This window comes from Lithobates pipiens, unplaced genomic scaffold, assembly GCF_037356315.1.
Source record: "Lithobates pipiens isolate NorthernLeopardFrog02 unplaced genomic scaffold, aLitPip1_a1.2 Scaffold_13, whole genome shotgun sequence".
NCBI classification, from domain to species: Eukaryota; Metazoa; Chordata; class Amphibia; order Anura; family Ranidae; genus Lithobates; species Lithobates pipiens.
The window spans coordinates 175440882-175460818 of record NW_027507718.1 but is presented as its reverse complement, the minus strand read 5'-3'; the positions used below and the strand labels follow the sequence as shown (position 1 = coordinate 175460818).

The 19937-nt window shown below is 52.0% G+C and overlaps 25 non-coding genes and 23 pseudogenes across 25 annotated transcripts; all 48 read right to left on the bottom strand.

Annotated features, from left to right (window-relative positions):
* Positions 1–75: 75 nt before the first annotated feature.
* On the bottom strand, positions 76–194 carry LOC143977294 (5S ribosomal RNA). Its single transcript, XR_013273579.1, has one exon. It is a non-coding gene; the product is annotated as a 5S ribosomal RNA (ribosomal RNA).
* Positions 195–303: 109 nt separating this feature from the next.
* On the bottom strand, positions 304–422 carry LOC143976596 (5S ribosomal RNA). The gene has a single exon (XR_013272897.1). It is a non-coding gene; the product is annotated as a 5S ribosomal RNA (ribosomal RNA).
* A 109-nt stretch (positions 423–531) lies between these two features.
* LOC143978317 (5S ribosomal RNA) lies at positions 532–650 on the bottom strand (annotated as a pseudogene).
* Positions 651–758: 108 nt separating this feature from the next.
* Positions 759–877, bottom strand: LOC143979580 (5S ribosomal RNA; annotated as a pseudogene).
* Positions 878–986: 109 nt separating this feature from the next.
* LOC143978719 (5S ribosomal RNA) lies at positions 987–1105 on the bottom strand (annotated as a pseudogene).
* Positions 1106–1214: 109 nt separating this feature from the next.
* On the bottom strand, positions 1215–1333 carry LOC143979059 (5S ribosomal RNA; annotated as a pseudogene).
* A 109-nt stretch (positions 1334–1442) lies between these two features.
* LOC143978184 (5S ribosomal RNA) lies at positions 1443–1561 on the bottom strand (annotated as a pseudogene).
* A 109-nt stretch (positions 1562–1670) lies between these two features.
* Positions 1671–1789, bottom strand: LOC143978203 (5S ribosomal RNA; annotated as a pseudogene).
* A 109-nt stretch (positions 1790–1898) lies between these two features.
* Positions 1899–2017, bottom strand: LOC143979655 (5S ribosomal RNA; annotated as a pseudogene).
* Positions 2018–2125: 108 nt separating this feature from the next.
* LOC143977071 (5S ribosomal RNA) lies at positions 2126–2244 on the bottom strand. Its single transcript, XR_013273356.1, has one exon. It is a non-coding gene; the product is annotated as a 5S ribosomal RNA (ribosomal RNA).
* Positions 2245–2353: 109 nt separating this feature from the next.
* LOC143976644 (5S ribosomal RNA) lies at positions 2354–2472 on the bottom strand. The gene has a single exon (XR_013272942.1). It is a non-coding gene; the product is annotated as a 5S ribosomal RNA (ribosomal RNA).
* Positions 2473–2799: 327 nt separating this feature from the next.
* LOC143976915 (5S ribosomal RNA) lies at positions 2800–2918 on the bottom strand. Its single transcript, XR_013273207.1, has one exon. It is a non-coding gene; the product is annotated as a 5S ribosomal RNA (ribosomal RNA).
* A 109-nt stretch (positions 2919–3027) lies between these two features.
* LOC143977063 (5S ribosomal RNA) lies at positions 3028–3146 on the bottom strand. The gene has a single exon (XR_013273349.1). It is a non-coding gene; the product is annotated as a 5S ribosomal RNA (ribosomal RNA).
* An 8868-nt stretch (positions 3147–12014) lies between these two features.
* On the bottom strand, positions 12015–12133 carry LOC143978138 (5S ribosomal RNA). Its single transcript, XR_013273903.1, has one exon. It is a non-coding gene; the product is annotated as a 5S ribosomal RNA (ribosomal RNA).
* A 109-nt stretch (positions 12134–12242) lies between these two features.
* On the bottom strand, positions 12243–12361 carry LOC143977149 (5S ribosomal RNA). The gene has a single exon (XR_013273434.1). It is a non-coding gene; the product is annotated as a 5S ribosomal RNA (ribosomal RNA).
* A 109-nt stretch (positions 12362–12470) lies between these two features.
* On the bottom strand, positions 12471–12589 carry LOC143976802 (5S ribosomal RNA). The gene has a single exon (XR_013273096.1). It is a non-coding gene; the product is annotated as a 5S ribosomal RNA (ribosomal RNA).
* Positions 12590–12698: 109 nt separating this feature from the next.
* Positions 12699–12817, bottom strand: LOC143977225 (5S ribosomal RNA). The gene has a single exon (XR_013273507.1). It is a non-coding gene; the product is annotated as a 5S ribosomal RNA (ribosomal RNA).
* A 109-nt stretch (positions 12818–12926) lies between these two features.
* Positions 12927–13045, bottom strand: LOC143977069 (5S ribosomal RNA). The gene has a single exon (XR_013273354.1). It is a non-coding gene; the product is annotated as a 5S ribosomal RNA (ribosomal RNA).
* A 109-nt stretch (positions 13046–13154) lies between these two features.
* Positions 13155–13273, bottom strand: LOC143978819 (5S ribosomal RNA; annotated as a pseudogene).
* A 109-nt stretch (positions 13274–13382) lies between these two features.
* Positions 13383–13501, bottom strand: LOC143978023 (5S ribosomal RNA; annotated as a pseudogene).
* A 109-nt stretch (positions 13502–13610) lies between these two features.
* Positions 13611–13729, bottom strand: LOC143977139 (5S ribosomal RNA). Its single transcript, XR_013273424.1, has one exon. It is a non-coding gene; the product is annotated as a 5S ribosomal RNA (ribosomal RNA).
* A 109-nt stretch (positions 13730–13838) lies between these two features.
* Positions 13839–13957, bottom strand: LOC143978022 (5S ribosomal RNA; annotated as a pseudogene).
* Positions 13958–14066: 109 nt separating this feature from the next.
* On the bottom strand, positions 14067–14185 carry LOC143978488 (5S ribosomal RNA; annotated as a pseudogene).
* Positions 14186–14294: 109 nt separating this feature from the next.
* Positions 14295–14413, bottom strand: LOC143977543 (5S ribosomal RNA). The gene has a single exon (XR_013273818.1). It is a non-coding gene; the product is annotated as a 5S ribosomal RNA (ribosomal RNA).
* A 109-nt stretch (positions 14414–14522) lies between these two features.
* Positions 14523–14641, bottom strand: LOC143979647 (5S ribosomal RNA; annotated as a pseudogene).
* A 109-nt stretch (positions 14642–14750) lies between these two features.
* On the bottom strand, positions 14751–14869 carry LOC143978462 (5S ribosomal RNA). Its single transcript, XR_013273944.1, has one exon. It is a non-coding gene; the product is annotated as a 5S ribosomal RNA (ribosomal RNA).
* Positions 14870–14978: 109 nt separating this feature from the next.
* LOC143977995 (5S ribosomal RNA) lies at positions 14979–15097 on the bottom strand (annotated as a pseudogene).
* Positions 15098–15206: 109 nt separating this feature from the next.
* LOC143977523 (5S ribosomal RNA) lies at positions 15207–15325 on the bottom strand. The gene has a single exon (XR_013273799.1). It is a non-coding gene; the product is annotated as a 5S ribosomal RNA (ribosomal RNA).
* A 109-nt stretch (positions 15326–15434) lies between these two features.
* Positions 15435–15553, bottom strand: LOC143976524 (5S ribosomal RNA). The gene has a single exon (XR_013272828.1). It is a non-coding gene; the product is annotated as a 5S ribosomal RNA (ribosomal RNA).
* A 109-nt stretch (positions 15554–15662) lies between these two features.
* On the bottom strand, positions 15663–15781 carry LOC143976942 (5S ribosomal RNA). The gene has a single exon (XR_013273232.1). It is a non-coding gene; the product is annotated as a 5S ribosomal RNA (ribosomal RNA).
* A 109-nt stretch (positions 15782–15890) lies between these two features.
* LOC143978387 (5S ribosomal RNA) lies at positions 15891–16009 on the bottom strand (annotated as a pseudogene).
* Positions 16010–16118: 109 nt separating this feature from the next.
* Positions 16119–16237, bottom strand: LOC143979144 (5S ribosomal RNA; annotated as a pseudogene).
* Positions 16238–16346: 109 nt separating this feature from the next.
* LOC143977499 (5S ribosomal RNA) lies at positions 16347–16465 on the bottom strand. The gene has a single exon (XR_013273775.1). It is a non-coding gene; the product is annotated as a 5S ribosomal RNA (ribosomal RNA).
* Positions 16466–16572: 107 nt separating this feature from the next.
* LOC143978659 (5S ribosomal RNA) lies at positions 16573–16691 on the bottom strand. The gene has a single exon (XR_013273965.1). It is a non-coding gene; the product is annotated as a 5S ribosomal RNA (ribosomal RNA).
* Positions 16692–16800: 109 nt separating this feature from the next.
* LOC143977653 (5S ribosomal RNA) lies at positions 16801–16919 on the bottom strand. The gene has a single exon (XR_013273849.1). It is a non-coding gene; the product is annotated as a 5S ribosomal RNA (ribosomal RNA).
* A 110-nt stretch (positions 16920–17029) lies between these two features.
* On the bottom strand, positions 17030–17148 carry LOC143978034 (5S ribosomal RNA; annotated as a pseudogene).
* Positions 17149–17256: 108 nt separating this feature from the next.
* On the bottom strand, positions 17257–17375 carry LOC143976693 (5S ribosomal RNA). Its single transcript, XR_013272990.1, has one exon. It is a non-coding gene; the product is annotated as a 5S ribosomal RNA (ribosomal RNA).
* A 109-nt stretch (positions 17376–17484) lies between these two features.
* Positions 17485–17603, bottom strand: LOC143979701 (5S ribosomal RNA; annotated as a pseudogene).
* A 109-nt stretch (positions 17604–17712) lies between these two features.
* LOC143976615 (5S ribosomal RNA) lies at positions 17713–17831 on the bottom strand. Its single transcript, XR_013272915.1, has one exon. It is a non-coding gene; the product is annotated as a 5S ribosomal RNA (ribosomal RNA).
* Positions 17832–17940: 109 nt separating this feature from the next.
* Positions 17941–18059, bottom strand: LOC143978792 (5S ribosomal RNA; annotated as a pseudogene).
* Positions 18060–18168: 109 nt separating this feature from the next.
* Positions 18169–18287, bottom strand: LOC143977438 (5S ribosomal RNA). Its single transcript, XR_013273716.1, has one exon. It is a non-coding gene; the product is annotated as a 5S ribosomal RNA (ribosomal RNA).
* A 109-nt stretch (positions 18288–18396) lies between these two features.
* On the bottom strand, positions 18397–18515 carry LOC143978630 (5S ribosomal RNA; annotated as a pseudogene).
* Positions 18516–18622: 107 nt separating this feature from the next.
* On the bottom strand, positions 18623–18741 carry LOC143977761 (5S ribosomal RNA; annotated as a pseudogene).
* Positions 18742–18850: 109 nt separating this feature from the next.
* On the bottom strand, positions 18851–18969 carry LOC143978390 (5S ribosomal RNA; annotated as a pseudogene).
* A 109-nt stretch (positions 18970–19078) lies between these two features.
* LOC143977651 (5S ribosomal RNA) lies at positions 19079–19197 on the bottom strand (annotated as a pseudogene).
* Positions 19198–19306: 109 nt separating this feature from the next.
* LOC143976430 (5S ribosomal RNA) lies at positions 19307–19425 on the bottom strand. Its single transcript, XR_013272738.1, has one exon. It is a non-coding gene; the product is annotated as a 5S ribosomal RNA (ribosomal RNA).
* A 109-nt stretch (positions 19426–19534) lies between these two features.
* On the bottom strand, positions 19535–19653 carry LOC143977224 (5S ribosomal RNA). Its single transcript, XR_013273506.1, has one exon. It is a non-coding gene; the product is annotated as a 5S ribosomal RNA (ribosomal RNA).
* Positions 19654–19762: 109 nt separating this feature from the next.
* On the bottom strand, positions 19763–19881 carry LOC143977808 (5S ribosomal RNA; annotated as a pseudogene).
* Positions 19882–19937: the final 56 nt, after the last annotated feature.

Sequence of the window (19937 nt, the reverse complement as noted above, 5' to 3'; positions counted from 1 at the left end):
AGCCAAGGTGGTCACCTCGGGCTATAGAGAGGAAAAATACAGCAGGTTGCCAAAGCCAACAACATAATGGAAAAAAGCCTACAGCACCTGGTGTTCCCAGGTGGTCTCCCATCCAGGTACTAACCAGGCCCGACCTTGCTTAGCATCCGAGATCAGACGAGATCGAGCGCATTCAGGGTGAGGTGGCTGTAGGCGATCTTCCACCCTACTTACAACTCTCTTGACAAAAGCCAAGGTGGTCACCTCGGGCTATAGAGAGGAAAAATACAGCAGGTCGCCAAAGCCAACAACATAATGGAAAAAAGCCTACGGCACCTGGTATTCCCAGGCGGTCTCCCATCCAGGTACTAACCAGGCCCGACCCTGCTGAGCATCCGAGATCAGACGAGATCGAGCGCATTCAGGGTGATGTGGCCGTAGGCGATCTTGCACCCTACTTACAACTCTCTTGACAAAAGCCAAGGCGGTCACCTCGGGCAATCGAGAGGAAAAATACAGCAGGTCGCCAAAGCCAACAACATAATGGAAAAAAGCCTACGGCACCTGGTATTCCCAGGCGGTCACCCATCCAGGTTCTAACCAGGCCCAACCCTGCTTAGCATCCAAGATCAGACGAGATCGAGCGCATTCAGGGTGATGTGGCCGTAATCGATCTTGCACCCTACTTACAACTCTCTTGACAAAAGCCGAGGTGGTCACCTCGGCAATCGAGAGGAAAAATACAGCAGGTCGCCAAAGCCAACAACATAATGGAGAAAAGCCTACGGCACCTGGTATTCCCAGGCGGTCTCCCATCCAGGTACTAACCAGGCCCGACCCTGCTTAGCATCTGCAATCAGACGAGATTGAGCGCATTCAGGGTTATGTGGCCGTAGGAGATCTTGCACCCTACTTACAACTCTCTTGACAAAAGCCAAGGTGGTCACCTCGGGCAATCGAGAGGAAAAATACAGCGGGTCACCCAAGCCAACAACATAATGGAAAAAAGCCTACGGCACATGGTATTCCCAGGCGGTCTCCCATCCAGGTACTAACGAGGCCCGACCCTGCTTAGCATCCGAGATCAGACGAGATCAAGCGCATTCAGGGTGATGTAGCCGTAGGCAATCTTGCACCCTACTTACAACTCTCTTGACAAAAGCCAAGGAGGTCACCTCGGGCAATCGAGAGGAAAAATACAGCAGGTCGCCAAAGCCAACAACATAATGGAAAAAAGCCTACGTCACCTGGTATTCCCAGGCGGTCTCCCATCCAGGTACTAACCAGGCCCGACCCTGCTTAGCATCAGAGATCAGAGGAGATTGAGCGCTTTCAGGGTGAAGTGGCCGTAGGCGATCTTGCACCCTACTTACAACTCTCTTGACAAAAGCCAAGGTGGTCACCTCGGGCAATCGAGAGGATAAATACAGCAGGTCGCCAAAGCCAACAACATAATGGAAAAAAGCCTACGGCACCTGGAATTCCCAGGCGGTCTCCCATCCAGGTACTAACCAGGCCCGACCCTGCTTAGCATCTGAGATCAGACGAGATCGAGAGCATTCAGGGTGATGTGGCCGTAATTGATCTTGTCCCCTACTTACAACTCTCTTGACAAAAGCCAAGGTGGTCACCTCGGGCAATCGAGAGGAAAAATACAGCAGGTCGCCAAAGCCAACAACATAATGGAAAAAAGCCTACGGCACATGGTATTCCCAGGCGGTCTCCCATCCAGGTACTAACCAGGCCCGACCCTGCTTAGCATCCGAGATCAGACGAGATCGAGAGCATTCAGGGTGATGTGGCCGTAATTGATCTTGTCCCCTACTTACAACTCTCTTGACAAAAGCCAAGGTGGTCACCTCGAGCAATCGAGAGGAAAAATACAGCAGGTCACCCAAGCCAACAACATAATGGAAAAAAGCCTACGGCACATGGTATTCCCAGGCGGTATCCCATCCAGGTACTAACCAGGCCTGACCCTGCTTAGCATCCGAGGTCAGATGAGATTGAGCGCATTCAGGGTGATGTGGCCGTGGTGATCTTACACCCTACTTACAACTCTCTTGACAAAAGCCAAGGTGGTCACCTCGGGCAATCATGAGGAAAAATACAGCAGGTCACCAAAGCCAACAACATAATGGAAAAAAGCCTACGGCACATGGTATTCCCAGGCGGTCTCCCATCCAGGTACTAACCATGCCCTACCCTGCTTAGCATCCGAGATCAGACGATATCGAGCGCATTCAGGGTGATGTGGCCGTAGGCGACCTTGCCCCCTACTTACAACTCTCTTGACAAAAGCCAAGGTGGTCACCTCGGGCAATCGAGAGGAAAAATACAGCAGGTCGCCAAAGCCAACAACATAATGGAAAAAAGCCTACGGCACCTGGTATTCCCAGGCGGTCTCCCATGCAGGTACAAACCAGGCCCGACCCTGCTTAGCATCCGAGATCAGACGAGATCGAGCGCATTCAGGGTGATGTGGCCGTAGGCGATCTTGCACCCTACTTACAACTCTCTTGACAAAAGCCAAGGTGGTCACCTCGGGCAATCGAGAGGAAAAATACAGCAGGTCGCCAAAGCCAACAACATAATGGAAAAAATCCTACAGCACCTGGTATTCCCAGGCGGTCTCCCATCCAGGTACTAACCAGGACCGACCCTCCTTAGCATCCGAGATCAAGCGCATTCAGGGTGATGTGGCCGCAGGCAATCTTGCACCCTACTTACAACTCTCTTGACAAAAGCCAAGGTGGTCACCTCTGGCAATCGAGAGGAAAAATACAGCAGGTCGCCAAAGCCAACAACATAATGGAAAAAAGCCTACGGCACCTGGTATTCCCATGCGGTCTCCCATCCAGGTACTAACCAGGCCAGACCCTGCTTAGCATCCGAGATCAGACGAGATCGAGTGCATTAAGGGTGATGTGGCCGTAGGCAATTTTGCACCCTACTTACAACTCTCTTGACAAAAGCCAAGGTGGTCACCTCGGGCAATCGAGAGGAAAAATACAGCAGGTCGCCAAAGCCAACAACATAATGGAAAAAAGCGTACGGCACCTGGTATTCCCAGGCGGTCTCCCATGCAGGTACTAACCAGGCCCGACCCTGCTTAGCATCCGAGATCAGACGAGATCGAGCGCATTCAGGGTGATGTGGCCGTAGGCGATCTTGCACCCTACTTACAACTCTCTTGACAAAAGCCAAGGTGGTCACCTCGGGCTATGGAGAGGAAAAATACAGCAGGTCGCCAAAGCCAACAACATAATGGAAAAAAGCCTGGGGGCGCATGCGCGAAGCTCACCATGACGGACGCATCCCGTTAGAGCTCCGCTCTCACCGCCGCAATCCCGAGCCATAGCACTGCATTCCCAGTCGGCAATCACCTCGATCTTTGAGGACCCACGTAGCGGACCGCCCTGTGCTTCTCCCGGAATGGTTCTGACCGGCCACCGGGGCAAAAATAAGCCGAAACCAATCAAAGAAGCACTGGCGCGTGCTTCCTCCAAAATGGCGGCGAAGGCCTCAGCGGCGGCCCAGCTCACTACCAGCCCGCAACATCATGGGAGCAGCGATGAGGAGGACACCTCCACGGAGTGTATGAACATACCGCAACCTACCTCACAGACAGGTATGTCCCAAGCAGACTTCTTGAAACACATGGAGACCATGCTCCACAAAGCCCTCAAAGCCACATCCGACCAAATAACAGACAGACTTACCCGTGAGATCCGTGACCTAGGCCAGCGCACAGCAGACCTCGAAACAAGGGCAGACGATACGGAACTCACAATACAAGAATTGGTCCGTGACCAAGCAAGCCTCCGAGATGACAACGCGGTCCTCCTATCCCGTTTAGAGGACGCAGAAAACCGCTCACGGAGATCAAATCTTCGCCTTCGTGGCATCCCCGAGACGGTAGACGACTTGCAGTCTTTTACGACCGCTCTCTTTCAGGAACTGTCCCCGTCGATCCCGATCGAACGTCTTGAATTCGATCGGATTCATAGAGCCTTAACGCGTCGTCAACCCGAAGGCCCTCCCCCGAGATATCATAGTGAAACTTCACTACTTCCGAACGAAAGAGCAACTGATTTCGGCCGCACGAAACAAACAAGATCTGCTATTCCAAGGCCACGCATATCAGCTCTTCACCGATCTTGCACCCTCGACGATTGCAAAGAGACGTGCCATGAAACCGCAGCTCCAAATATTGATGCAACATCAGATAAAATATGCTTGGCGCTTCCCTTTGCGCTCCACTTCTCCTTTCAAGGTCAACAACATACCTGTTCTTCATCCGAAGCCCTACAGAATTTATTGGAATCTCTCCACCTTGTGGCACCTGAACCTCGAGACACATCTCTCCCACGCACTCCAGCTCGTCCTGCTCCCTACTCCTATGCAGCCACACCAAGACGGAATCATCAAGCTACTCCAAGCTCCTCTTCTGCTAAGCGGGACACCCCGAAACGTTCCTCCAGCGTAGGCTTCCCTAGCCCGAAGGTCTTTATTCCCCGCTGAGAAACGCTCTTACCAGCTTTTTTGCCCTACTTTTTGCTTTGGCGTCCTCATTTTTTTGAGTCGTCAGTTCTTGGGACTTGCAAACCCTGATCTTCTCACAGTATTCTGTTTATCTCTTTTTCTTTTTGTTTTTTTGTTTTAGCATGGACATCTCTACCAACCATACGATTCTTATGATAGTTTCTCCACAGCTATATCGTAAAGCGAATCATATACTTCCCTTTCCCCCCCCCCTCCCCCCCCCTTTTTTTTTTTATTTTTTTATATATTTTTTATATATATATAATTTTTGATCTATTTTTACCCCCCATACTGTTACTTCACGGTTCACTTTTTACTGTGATTGAAACCCCTTTACACCTCTTTTATGTACACTTGAACTGCCACATTCATCTGGTAGAGTTTGTTGTTATTAAGTTTTGTTTTTTAACTATACTGTTAAATGTTACTTCAACGGGTACGCGGCGGTGAGCAGTCACTGCTCCCCCCATTTGTTGATGCACACTCCGCCTGCCCGCCCTCTGGTCGGGCGGACCGCAACACCAATTTGTTGGGCGGTGTGCCTTTGCTCGCACCGCCTCACACCTCTTCCCCCCTCCCTGCACAAACTTTTCCTGCTCTTACTTTTTCTTTTCCTCTGCTATACCCCTCCCTTTCTTTCTTCTTGGCTGGTCGGCCCACTCGGGCCCTAACGGGTCCCCCGAACATACTCTTTCCCTCACGCAATGGCCCCCCTGAACATTTTGTCCTTAAATGTTAAAGGACTTAACTCACCACAAAAACGGGTCAAGGCATTTCGCACGTTTCTTACCCTGAAGGCCGGCATAGTGGCCCTTCAGGAAACCCATTTCTCTAAGCACACTACCCCCAAATTCTTTCACTCCAAATATCCTCAGGTCTTTACAGCCTCCGCAGACACGAAACACAGAGGGGTCCTTCTTGCCTTTCACCATACCCTTCTATTCACCCCCGGAACCGAAATTAAAGACCCTGAGGGTCGATACCTTATACTCACAGGTCTACTCCAGGACACGGCTGTCACAATAGTCTTCTACTACGCTCCTAATACGAATCCCAACCCGTTCTTCTCCCACCTCCTTCAGGTCATCCGAACACACCACGTCGGTGCCCTATTTATGTGCGGTGATTCCAATCAAGTTCTTTACCCACACCTCGATAGGTCACCCTACTCCCCGGAACAACTGGCCCCCTCCATGAAACTCCGCAAACAATTTCAAAAGGCGGCACTTGTAGACACCTGGAGGGAATGTAATCCCCTTAAGAAAAACTATACCTTCTATTCTAATCCCCATAAGTCTTTCTCTAGAATAGACCATATCTTTATACCTGTAGCATCTGCTCCCACTCTCCTTCACTCACGCATTTACCCCATTACTTGGTCAGACCACTGCGCTACAATCACGACTGTTTCTTCCATTATCCCTCCTCCCGTTAGCAGAGAATGGAGCATGAATGAAACTCTCCTTTCCAACCAATCATATTGTCTAGATATCCAAGTAGCCCTCACGGAATACCTCACCCACAACACCACCCCAGGTATCTCCCCCACTCTCCTCTGGGAGGCTCACAAACCGGTTATTAGGGGCACGTGTATCTCTGTCGCCTCACAGCTCCAGAAGCTCAGGCAAGAGCGTTCCTCCCAACTAGAGGCCACCCTCCACCAACACTATCTCTCTTTCCAATCTGACCCTACGGTTTCTAATAGGTTGGCGTTCGAGAAAACTAAACTAGAGCTAGACCTACTTTTAACTGAAGAAGCTGATAAGCAACTCCGTAGATCCTCCCACACTGCTTACATTAAAGCCAACAAGCCCGATACTTTTTTGGCGATGCGTTTAAAGAACCCCGAGAAATCATATAAGCCCATAAGACTTCGAATATCACAAAGAGGTCCCACCAGTAACCCCGCTAAAATTCTCACTGAGTTCTCCACTCAATTGTCAAAGCTATACGCAGCCACATCATCCTTCCCTACTTCTCAAGCTGATGCCCTGCTCCGCCCTCTACAACTACCCCAGCTATCTCCTACAAATCTCGACACAATCGAAGCCCCTATTGCTTTATCTGAAGTATTGGCGGCCATCAAATCTCTCAAACCTCATAAGCGTCCCGGACCCGACGGATTACCTGCAGCCTACTACAAAAAATTCTCTGATACGCTAGCCCCAATCCTTACACACTCCTTTAATTCTATCCTCCAGGGTCAGTCTCTGGGCAGGGACACATTGACAGCCATTATCACCATGATCCCCAAACCCAATTCTGACCACTCAATTTGGTCCAATTTTAGGCCCATCTCTCTGCTCAACGTGGACATCAAGATCCTTGCCAAGGTCTTGGCCCTACGCCTGAACCCGATTATAGGTGGATTGATCCATAAAGACCAAGTGGGATTTATTCCCCAGAGGCAAGCTAGTGACAATATCCGTCGTGTGATTCTCCTCCAACATATAGCAAAATCGAGAAACATCCCTATGCATTTGCTCTCGCTTGATATACGCAAAGCGTTCGACACGGTATCCTGGCCATACCTTCACTATATTTTACAACGTTGGGGCTTCGGCCCCCATTTTCTAAGTTGGATAAACGCTTTGTATGCCCATCCCCAAGCTTACGTTAGATATGCTGGTTCACGCTCATCGCCCTTTCCCATTCAAAGGGGGACGAGACAGGGATGCCCCCTCTCCCCCATCCTATTTGCATTAGCAATAGAACCCCTGGCGGCTCTGATTAGGGCACACCCCGATATACGTGGTCTCGAGTTAGCTTCAACATCACATAAGTTATGCTTGTTTGCCGACGACGCCCTACTTTTCGTCACAACCCCCCACATTACTTTACCTAACCTCTGTAAGCTTCTAGATAGCTTCGCTACTATATCGGGCCTAGAAGTCAATCAAACTAAATCCAAGGCCCTCAATGTGTCCCTGCCAACAGATGACCTTAAACGGCTACAAAATAATTTCCCTTTCTTATGGTCCTCATCCTCCATCCCTTACCTAGGCATCCAATTGACGAACGACCCGTCCTCCCTCTACCGTACAAATTACCTTCCCTTACTCAAGAGATTTACGAGTATCTTGGCTTCTTGGCAGCCGCTTTGTGTCTCGTGGCTGGGTAGAATTACAGCGGTCAAGATGTCCCTTCTACCTAAATTACTCTACCTCTACAGAGTTCTCCCCACCACGGTTCCCCCGTATTTCCATCGTATCATGCAAAATAAAACCTTTAAATATATTTGGGAGCCGACCAGACCAAGGATTGCTAGATCTGTTCTCTTCCGCCACAAGACACAGGGCGGCCTAGGGGTGCCCAACTTCTTACAGTATTATAGAGCAGCTCAAGTGGCCCAACTAGCTCTTTACCATGCTACATCAGAAATTCCCTTGTGGGTTAGCCTTGAAGCTGTAGATGTCCACCCCATTGCCATTTCCAACCTACTCTGGTTACCCCATTCCAAGAGAGGCCCCCTCACAAATCCAGTTACCGTGCATTCCCTGAAAATTTGGGACGCTTCTCGTAAATCCTCCGCACTCATATCCACGCATACTCCATTGTTATCTATTTTTGGTAACCCGCTCTTCCCCCCGGCTCTCACTGAACCAGGCCTTTTTACAACCTGGTTCGGAGCAGGCATAACCAGAGTCTTAGACCTCTTGAGGGGCGGATCGCCAAAAACATTCCATGAACTCCAGGAACAATATCACCTTCCCAGTGTGGAATACTTCCGTTACCTTCAGATTCTACACTTCTTACAATCTCTCCCTAAGCCCAGCCCGACCCAACACCACATATCATTTTTTGAAAAAATATGCAACTCAGACCCACATGCCCCAGGTGTCATATCGCAATTATATGCTCACCTCAATTTCCCCCCCCCCGTCCCTCCCACCATACGCAACGAGGTGGTCGGCCGATCTGTCTATAGACCTAGACGTTGACGCCTGGTGCGAGATTTGGACTAATACCAAGAACGCATCTCAAAATGTTGTTGCCTCTGAGGCCAATTTTAAAGTATTAATGCGTTGGTACCTAGTGCCAGCTAGAATCGCCAAATACGTTCCAGGATACTCGGCGTTCTGTTTTAGGGGTTGTAACACTGCTGGCACCCACCTGCACATCTGATGGACGTGTCCGGTAGCCCAGCAATTCTGGGTAGCAGTGTTCCAAATGGCATCCACTTTATTCAAACTCACTTTACAGCCAGACCCTGTCTTCGCTCTACTCAATAAGTCTCCTGAATGTTGCACTCGCAATCAATTGAAACTTTTTCTCCAGCTTACAACTGCAGCGAAACAAACCATAGCACACGCCTGGAAAACCCCAACTTTACCCCTGCCTGCCGTTAAGAATAGGGTAACGCAGGCCATTATCCACAGTAGGACTGAAGCCAAATTCCTTGACCGCCTCCCCAAGCACAATAAAATCTGGCAACCATGGGCTGATCACTTTTTGCCTGTTAATGTCCACTTAGATGCATTGGACTGCTGATATAGCATGTTCAATACTACCCGAACTCTTGTTCTTTGTAGGCCCCCGTGCCTGGGTGGGTCGGCCAGCCCTTTCCCTCCTGTCTCACTCCCCTTCCCCTTCCCTGTTTCTCCCAGTCTTAGGCCGCGTACACACGCGCGGACTGTTTGCCCAACCTTGTTCGTCAAACAGTTTCGGCAAACAGTCCGCTCAAAATTTGCATGAGCGGACTTGCCCACACACGAGCGGACTGTTTCAGCGAACTGTTTGCCAAACAGTTCGCTCAACTTTTGAAATGAACGGACTCGCCCACGTAAGGAGGAGGCAAATCCGCCCATTTCGAGCGCGTGTACAGGTAGGCGGGGCCCGCGAAGGAGACGTCGCGGGCTCCGCCGCCTGGAATGGGCTTAAAGGGGAACCCCAACGCCGAAAAAAATCGGCGTGGGGGTTCCCCCAAAGTCCACACCAGACCCTTGTCCGAGCACGCTACCCGGCCGGCCAGGAAAGGGGGGCGAGCGAGCGCGCCCCCCCTCCTGAGCCGTACCAGGCCGCGTGCCCTCAACATGGGGGGGTGCCTTGGGGAAGGGGGGGCCGCGCGGCCCCCCCACCCCAAAGCACCTTGTCCCCATGTTGATGAGGACAAGGGCCTCTTCCCGACAACCCTGGCCGTTGGTTGTCGGGGTCTGCGGGCGGGGGGCTTATCGGAATCCGGGAGCCCCCTTTAAGAAGGGGGCCCCCGGATACCGGCCCCCCACCCTATGTGAATGAGTATGGGGTACAATGTACCCCTACCCATTCACCTGTGAAATAAAGTACAAAAAAAAACACAACACAGGGAAAAAATATTTTATTGCACAGCTCCGGGGATCTTCCGTCTTCGGGGGTCTTCTCGCCGGACTCCTCCGCTATCTGTGTGTAGCTCTTTTGCTAGCGGAGGAGTCCGGCTTTCTTCCTCCCCGCCGCCGGCCTCTTCTCCCGACTTCGGGGGTCTTGTCCCCCTCTTCGGTTCTTCTGCCGGGCCACCGCGCCTTCTTGTAGCTCTTTTGCAGGCGGTGGCCCGGTCTTCTGTCGCCGCTGCCTTCCGTTCTTCTGTCGCCGCCTTCGGTTCTTCTGCCGGGCCACCGCGCCTTCTTGTAGCTCTTTTACAGGCGGTGGCCCGGTCTTCTGTCGCCGCTGTCGTCGTCGCCGCCGCCGCCGCCTTCCGTTCTTGTTCTTCTTCTTGTTCTTCTTCTTCTTCTCCTGGAGATGTTGACTCGACGAGCTCTCCGGCCGGAATGCCAGGGACACGCTCCGCTGCCACTTATATAGTGACAATGGGGCGGTGTCACATGGCATATGTCACATGGGTTGGTCACATGGTGACCCCGCCCCCTTACGATGTCATAGTCCCCATGTGACATCAACCCATGTGACCAACCCATGTGACATATACCATGTGACACCGCCCCATTGTCACTATATAAGTGACCGCACAGCGCGGCTCTGGCATTCCGGCCGGAGAGCTCGTCGAGTCAACATCTCCAGGAGAAGAAGAAGAAGAAGAAGAAGAAGAAGAACAAGAACGGAAGGCGGCGGCGGCGGCGACGACGACAGCAGCGACAGAAGACCGGGCCACCGCCTGTAAAAGAGCTACAAGAAGGCGCGGTGGCCCGGCAGAAGAACCGAAGGCGGCGACAGAAGAACGGAAGGCAGCGGCGACAGAAGACCGGGCCACCGCCTGCAAAAGAGCTACAAGAAGGCGCGGTGGCCCGGCAGAAGAACCGAAGAGGGGGACAAGACCCCCGAAGTCGGGAGAAGAGGCCGGCGGCGGGGAGGAAGAAAGCCGGACTCCTCCGCTAGTAAAAGAGCTACACACAGATAGCGGAGGAGTCCGGCGAGAAGACCCCCGAAGACGGAAGACCCCCGGAGCTGTGCAATAAAATATTTTTTCCCTGTGTTGTGTTTTTTTTTGTACTTTATTTCACAGGTGAATGGGTAGGGGTACATTGTACCCCATACTCATTCACATAGGGTGGGGGGCCGGTATCCGGGGGCCCCCTTCTTAAAGGGGGCTCCCGGATTCCGATAAGCCCCCCGCCCGCAGACCCCGACAACCAACGGCCAGGGTTGTCGGGAAGAGGCCCTTGTCCTCATCAACATGGGGACAAGGTGCTTTGGGGTGGGGGGGCCGCGCGGCCCCCCCTTCCCCAAGGCACCCCCCCATGTTGAGGGCACGCGGCCTGGTACGGCTCAGGAGGGGGGGCGCGCTCGCTCGCCCCCCTTTCCTGGCCGGCCGGGTAGCGTGCTCGGACAAGGGTCTGGTGTGGACTTTGGGGGAACCCCCACGCCGATTTTTTTCGGCGTTGGGGTTCCCCTTTAAGCCCATTCCAGGAGGCGGAGCCCGCGACGTCTCCTTCGCGGGCCCCGCCTACCTGTACACGCGCTCGAAATGGGCGGACTTTCCGAGCGGGAACAGTTTGCTCATTTCGAAAGTAGCCTACACACGGGCGGACTGTTCGCTCAAACACAGTTTCAGCGGACAGTTTTTCGGAATCTCCGAAAGACTTTGTCCGTCCAACTGTCCGCTGAAACTGTCCGCTGAAAGCCCACACACGGGCGGACTGTCCGCCCAAACACTGTTCAGCGGACAAGGTTGGGCGAACAGTCCGCCCGTGTGTACGCGGCCTTACTTTCACACCTCTTGCTTTTCTTCCCCTTCTCCTAATATGTCCCCCTCACTGAAAATTGTCTATTACACAGGCCAACAATCCCTGCCTGGGATTGACCCACAAACTTAGGAAGGTTTTTTCCCTCGTTCTGAAGTTTCTATTATCTTATTACCTTCCTGTTCTCATATTTGTTGTGCATTTGTAATGTATCTTTTCATGCCTACTCTACTTTACTGTTCGGGTCTTGACACCCGTTGTATATGCAAAGTACTTGATACATTGTCGCAAAATGTTCTGTAATTCTGCACACCAACAAGTGAACTACACTGTGTAACTGTTATGATGCTTGTTAATAAAATATGTTTCAAGAAAAGCCTACGGCACCTGGTATTCCCAGGCGGTCTCCCATCTAGGTACTAACCAGGCCCGACCCTGCTTAGCATCCGAGATCAGACGAGATCGAGCGCATTCAGGGTGATGTGGCCGTAGGCGATCTTGCTCCCTACTTACAACTCTCTTGACAAAAGCCAAGGTGGTCAACTCGGGCAATCGAGAGGAAAAATACAGCAGGTCGCCAAAGCCAACAACATGTTGGAAAAAAGCCTACGGCACCTGGTATTCCCAGGCGGTCTCCCATCCAGATACTAACCAGGCCTGACCCTGCTTAGCATCCGAGATCAGACGAGATCGAGCGCATTCAGGGTGATGTGGCCGTAGGCAATCTTGCACCCTACTTGCAACTCTCTTGACAAAAGCCAAGGTGGTCACCTCGGGCAATCGAGAGGAAAAATACAGCAGGTCGCCAAAGCCAACAACATAATGGAAAAAAGTCTACGGCACCTGGTATTCCCAGGCGGTCTCCCATCCAGGTACTAACCAGGCCCGACCCTGCTTAGCATCCGAGATCAGACGAGATCGAGCGCATTCAGGGTGATGTGGCCGTAGGTGATCTTGCACCCTACTTACAACTCTCTTGACAAAAGCCAAGGTGGTCACCTCGGGCAATCGAGAGGAAAAATACAGCAGGTCGCCAAAGCCAACAACATGATGGAAAAAAGCCTACGGCACCTAGTATTCCCAGGCGGTCTCCCATCCAGGTACTAACCAGGCCCGACCCTGCTTAGCATGCGAGATCAGACGAGATCAAGCGCATTCAGGGTGATGTGGCCGTAGGCGATCTTGCAACCTACTTACAACTCTCTTGACAAAAGCCAAGGTGGTCACCTCGGGCAATCATGAGGAAAAATACAGCAGGTCACCAAAGCCAACAACATAATGGAAAAAAGCCTACGGCACATGGTATTCCCAGGCGGTCTCCCATCCAGGTACTAACCATGCCCTACCCTGCTTAGCATCCGAGATCAGACGATATCGAGCGCATTCAGGGTGATGTGGCCGTAGGCGATCTTGCACCCTACTTACAACTCTCTTGACAAAAGCCAAGGTGGTCACCTCAGGCAATCGAGAGGAAAAATACAGCAGGTCGCCAAAGCCAACAACATAATGGAAAAAAGCCTACGGCACCTGGTATTCCCAGGCGGTCTCCCATGCAGGTACTAACCAGGCCCAACCCTGCTTAGCATCCGACATCAGACAAGATTGAGCGCATTCAGGGTGATGTGGCCGTAGGCAATCTTGCACCCTACTTACAACTCTCTTGACAAAAGGTAAGGTGGTCACCTCGGGCAATGGAGAGGAAAAATACAGCAGGTCGCCAAAGCCAACTACATAATGGAAAAAAGCCTACGGCACCTGGTATTCCCAGGCGGTCTCCCATCCAGGTTCTAACCAGGCCCGACCCTGCTTAGCATCCGAGATCAGACGAGATCGAGCGCATTCAGGGTGATGTGGCTGTAGGCGATCTTGCACCCTACTTACAACTCTCTTGACAAAAGCCAAGGTGGTCACCTCGGGCAATGATGAGGAAAAATACAGCAGGTCACCAAAGCCAACAACATAATGGAAAAAAGCCTACGGCACATGGTATTCCCAGGCGGTCTCCCATCCAGGTACTAACCATGCCCTACCCTGCTTAGCATCCGAGATCAGATGATATCGAGCGCATCCAGGGTGATGTGGCCATAGGCGATCTTGCACACTACTTACAACTCTCTTGACAAAAGGTAAGGTGGTCACCTCGGGCAATGGAGAGGAAAAATACAGCAGGTCGCCAAAGCCAACAACATAATGGAAAAAAGCCTACGGCACCTGGTATTCCCAGGCGGTCTCCCATCCAGGTTCTAACCAGGCCCGACCCTGCTTAGCATCCGAGATCAGACGAGATCGAGCGCATTCAGGGTGATGTGGCTGTAGGCGATCTTGCACCCTACTTACAACTCTCTTGACAAAAGCCAAGGTGGTCACCTCGGGCAATCGAGAGGAAAAATACAGCAGGTCGCCAAAGCCAACAACATAATGGAAAAAAGCCTACGGCACCTGGTATTCCCAGGCGATCTCCCATCCAGGTACTAACCAGGCCCGACCCTGTTTAGCATCCCAGATCAGACGAGATCGAGCGCATTCAGGGCGATGTAGCCGTAGGCGATCTTGCACCCTACTTACAACTCCCTTGACAAAAGCCAAGGTGGTCACCTCGGGCAATCGAGAGGAAAAATACAGCAGGTCGCCAAACCCAACAACATAATGGAAAAAAGCCTACGGCACCTGGTATTCCCAGGCGGTCTCCCATCCAGGTACCAACCAGGCCCAACCCTGCTAAGCATCCGAGATCAGACGTGATCGAGCGCAATCAGGGTGATGTGGCCGTAGGCAATCTTGCACCCTACTTACAACTCTCTTGACAAAAGCCAAGGTGGTCACCTCTTGCAATCGAGAGGAAAAATACAGCAGGTCGCCAAAGCCAACAACATAATGGAAAAAAGCCTACGGCACATGGTATTCCCAGGCGGTCTCCCATGCAGGTACTAACCAGTCCCGACCCTGCTTAGCGTGCGAAATCAGACGAGATCGAGCGCATTCTGGGTGATGTGGCCATAGGTGATCCTGCACCCTACTTACAACTCTCTTGACAAAAGCCAAGGTGGTCACCTCGGGCAATCGAGAGGAAAAATACAGCAGGTCGCCAAAGCCAACAACATAATGGAAAAAAGCCTACGGCACCTGGTATTCCCAGGCGGTCTCCCATCCAGGTACTAACCAGGCCCTACCCTGCTTAGCATCCGAGATCAGACGAGATCGAGCGCATTCAGGGTGATGTTGCCGTAGGCGATCTTGTACCCTACTTACAACTCTCTTGACAAAAGCCAAGGTGGTCACCTCGGGCAATTGAGAGGAAAAATACAGCAGGTCGCCAAAGCCAACAACATCATGGAAAAAAGCCTACGGCACCTGGTATTCACAGGCGGTCTCCTATCCAGGTACTAACCAGGCCCGACCCTGCTTAGCATCCGAGATCAGACGAGATCGAGCGCATTAAGGGTGATGTGGCCGCAGGCAATTTTGCACCCTACTTACAACTCTCTTGACAAAAGCCAAGGTGGTCACCTCGGGCAATCGAGAGGAAAAATACAGCAGGTCGCCAAAGCCAACAACATAATGGCAAAAAGCCTACGCCACCTGGTATTCCCAGGCGGTCTCCCATCCAGGTACTAACCAGGCCTGACCCTGCTTAGCATCCGAGATCAGACGAGATCGAGCGCATTCAGGGTGATGTGGCCGTAGGCAATCTTGCACCCTACTTACAACTCTCTTGACAAAAGCCAAGGTGGTCAACTCGGGCAAACAAGAGGAAAAATACAGCAGGTCGCCAAAGCCAACAACATAATGGAAAAAAGCCTACGGCACCTGGTATTCCCAGGCGGTCTCCCATCCAGGTAATAACCAGGCCCGACCCTGCTTAGCATCCGAGATCAGACGAGATCGAGCGCATTCAGGGTGATGTGGCCGTAGGCTATCTTGCAACCTACTTACAACTCTCTTGACAAAAGCCAAGGTGGTCACCTCGGGCAATCGAGAGGAAAAATACAGCAGGTCGCCAAAGCCAACAACATAATGGAAAAAAGCCTACGGCACCTGGTATTCCCAGGCGGTCTCCCATCCAGGTACTAACCAGGCCCGACCCTGCTTAGCATCCGAGATCAGACAAGATCGAGCGCATTCAGGGTAATGTGGCCGTAGGCAATCTTGCACCCTCCTTACAAATCTCTTGACAAAAGCCAAGGTGGTCACCTCGGGTAATCGAGAGGAAAAATACAGCAGGTCACCAAAGCCAACAACATAATGGAAATAAGCCTACGACACATGGTACTCCCAGGCGGTCTCCCATCGAGGTACTAACCAGGCCCGACCCTGCTTAGCTTCCGAGATCAGATGATATCGTGCGCATTCAGGGTGATGTGGCCGTAGGCGATCTTGCACCCTACTTACAACTCTCTTGACAAAAGCCAAGGTGGTCACCTCAGGCAAACGAGAGGAAAAATAGAGCAGGTCGCCAAAGCCAACAACATAATGGAAAAAAGACTACGGCAACTGGTATTCCCAGGCGGTCTCCCATCCAGGTACTAACCAGGCCTGACCCTGCTTAGCATCCGAGATCAGACGAGATCGAGCACATTCAAGGTGATGTGGCCGTAGGTGATCTTGCACCCTACTTACAACTCTCTTGACAAAAGCCAAGGTGGTCACCTCGGGCAATCGAGAGGAAAAATACAGCAGGTCGCCAAAGCCAACAACATAATGGAAAAAAGCCTTCGGCACCTGGTATTCCCAGGCGGTCTCCCATCCAGGTACTAACCAGGCCCGACCCTGCTTAGCATCCGAGATCAGATGAGATCGAGCACATTCCGGGTGATGTGGCCGTAGGCGATCTGCACCCTACTTACAACTCTCTTGACAAAAGCCAGGTGGTCACCTCGGGCAATCGAGAGTTAAAATACAGCAGGTCGCCAAAGCCAACAACATAATGGAAAAAAGCCTACGGCACCTGGTATTCCCAGGTGGTTTCCCATCCAGGTACTAACCAGGCCCGACCCTGCTTAGCATCCGAGATCAGACGAGATCGAGCGCATTCAGGGTGATGTGGCCGTAGGCCATCTTGCACCCTACTTACAACTGTCTTGACAAAAGCCAAGGTGGTCACCTCTTGCAATCGAGAGGAAAAATACAGCAGGTCGCCAAAGCCAACAACATAATGGAAAAAAGCCTACGGCACCTGGTATTCCCAGGCGGTCTCCCATCCAGGTACTAACCAGGCCCGACCCTGCTTAGCATCCGAGATCAGATGAGATCGAGCGCATTCAGGGTGATGTGGCCATAGGCGATCTTTGCACCCTACTTACAACTCTCTTGACAAAAGCCAAGGTGGTCACCTCGGGCAATCGAGAGGAAAAATACAGCAGGTCGCCAAAGCCAACAACATAATGGAAAAAAGCCTACGGCACCTGGTATTCCCAGGCGGTCTCCTATCCAGGTACTAGCCAGGCCCGACCCTGCTTAGCATCCGAGATCAGATGAGATTGAGCGCATTCAGGGTGATGTGGCCGTAGGAGATCTTGCACCCTACTTACAACTCTCTTGACAAAAGCCAAGGTGGTCACCTCGGGCAATCGAAAGGAAAAATACAGCAGTTCGCCAAAGCCAACAACGTAATGGAAAAAGCCTACGGCACCTGATATTCCCAGGCGGTCTCCCATCCAGGTACTAACCAGGCCCGACTCTGCTTAGCATCCGAGATCAGACGAGATCGAGCGCATTCAGGGTGATGTGGCCGTAGGCGATTTTGCACCCTACTTACAACTCTCTTGACAAAAGCCAAGGTGGTCACCTCGGGCAATCGAGAGGAAAAATACAGCAGGTCGCCAAAGCCAACAACATAATGGAAAAAAGCCTACCGCACCTGGTATTCCCAGGCTGTCTCCCATCCAGGTACTAACCAGGCCCGACCCAGCTTAGCATCCGAGATCAGACGAGATCGAGCGCATTCAGTTTGATGTGGCCGTAGCAGATCTTGCACCCTACTTACAACTCTCTTGACAAAAGCCAAGGTGATCACCTCGGGCAATCGAAAGGAAAAATACAGCAGTTCGCCAAAGCCAACAACATAATGGAAAAAAGCCTACGGCACCTGGTATTCCCAGGCGGTCTCCCATCCAGGAACTAACCAGGCCCAACCCTGCTTAACATCCGAGATCAGACGAGATCAAGCGCATTCAGGGTGATGTGGCCGTAGGCGATCTTGCACCCTACTTACAACTCTCTTGACAAAAGCCAAGGTGGTCACCTCGGGCAATCGAGAGGGAAAATACAGCAGGTCGCCAAAGCCAACAACATAATGAAAAAAAGCCTACGGCACCTGGTAATCCCAGGCTGTCTCCAATCCAGGTACTAACCAGGCCCGACCCTGCTTAGCATCCGAGGTCAGACAAGATCGAGCGCATTCAGGGTAATGTGGCCGTAGGCAATCTTGCACCCTACTTACAAATCTCTTGACAAAAGCCAAGGTGGTCACCTCGGGTAATCGAGAGGAAAAATACAGCAGGTCACCAAAGCCAACAACATAATGGAAAAAAGCCTACGACACATGGTATTCCCAGGCGGTCTCCCATCGAGGTACTAACCAGGCCCGACCCTGCTTAGCTTCCGAGATCAGACGAGATCGTGCGCATTAAGGGTGATGTGGCCGTAGGCGATCTTGCACCCTACTTACAACTCTCTTGACAAAAGCCAAGGTGGTCACCTCAGGCAAACGAGAGGAAAAATAGAGCAGGTCGCCAAAGCCAACAACATAATGGAAAAAAGACTACGGCAACTGGTATTCCCAGGCGGTCTCCCATCCAGGTACTAACCAGGCCTGCCCCTGCTTAGCATCCGAGATCAGACGAGATCGAGCGCATTCAGGGTGATGTGGCCGTAGGCGATCTGCACCCTACTTACAACTCTCTTGACAAAAGCCAGGTGGTCACCTCGGGCAATCGAGAGTTAAAATACAGCAGGTCGCCAAAGCCAACAACATAATGGAAAAAAGCCTACGGCACCTGGTATTCCCAGGCGGTCTTCCATCCAGGTACTAACCAGGCACGACCCTGCTTAGCATCCGAGATCAGACAAGATCGAGCGCATTCAGGGTGATGTGGCCATAGGCAAACTTGCACCCTACTTACAACTCTCTTGACAAAAGCCAAGGTGGTCACCTCGGGCAATCGAGAGGAAAAATACAGCAGGTCGCCAAAGCCAACAACATAATGGAAAAAAGCCTACGGCACCTGGTATTCCCAGGCGCTCTCCCATCCAGTTACTAACCAGGCCCGACCCTGCTTAGCATCTGAGATCAGACGAGATCGAGTGCATTCAGGGTGATGTGGCCGTAGGCGATCTTGCACCCTACTTACAACTCTCTTGACAAAAGCCAAGGTGGTCACCTCGGGCAATCGAGAGGAAAAATACGGCAGGTCGCCAAAGCCAACAACATAATGGAAAAAAGCCTACGGCACCTGGTATTCCCAGGCGGTCTCCCATCCAGGTACTAGCCAGGCCCGACCCTGCTTAGCATCCGAGATCAGACGAGATTGAGCGCATTCATGGTGATGTGGCCGTAGGCGATCTTGCTCCCTACTTACAACTCTCTTGACAAAAGCCAAGGTGGTCAACTCGGGCAATCGAGAGGAAAAATACAGCAGGTCGCCAAAGCCAACAACATAATGGAAAAAAGCCTATGGCACCTGGTATTCCCAGGCGGTCTCCCATCCAGGTACTAACCAGGCCCTACCCTGCTTAGCATCCGAGATCAGACGAGATCGAGCGCATTCAGGGTGATGTGACCGTAGGCGATATTGCACCCTACTTACAACTCTCTTGACAAAAGCCAAGGTGGTCACCTCGGGCAAACGAGAGGAAAAATACAGCAGGTCGCTAAAGCCAACAACATAATGGAAAAAAGCCTACGGCACCGGGTATTCCCAGGCGGTCTCCCATCCAGGTACTAACCAGGCTCGACCCTGTTTAGCATCCGAGATCAGACGAGATCGAGCGCATTCAGGGTCATGTGGCCGCAGGCGATCTTGCACCCTACTTACAACTCTCTTGACAAAAGCCAAGGTGGTCACCTCGGGCAATCGAGAGGAAAAATACAGCAGGTCGCCAAAGCCAACAACATAATGGAAAAAAGCCTACGGCACCTGGTATTCCCAGGCGGTTTACCATTCAGGTACTAACCAGGCCCGACCCTGCTTAGCATCCGAGATCAGACGAGATCGAGCGCATACAGAGAGATGTGGCCGTAGGCGATCTTGCACCCTACTTACAACTTTCTTGACAAAAGCCAAGGTGGTCACCTCGGGC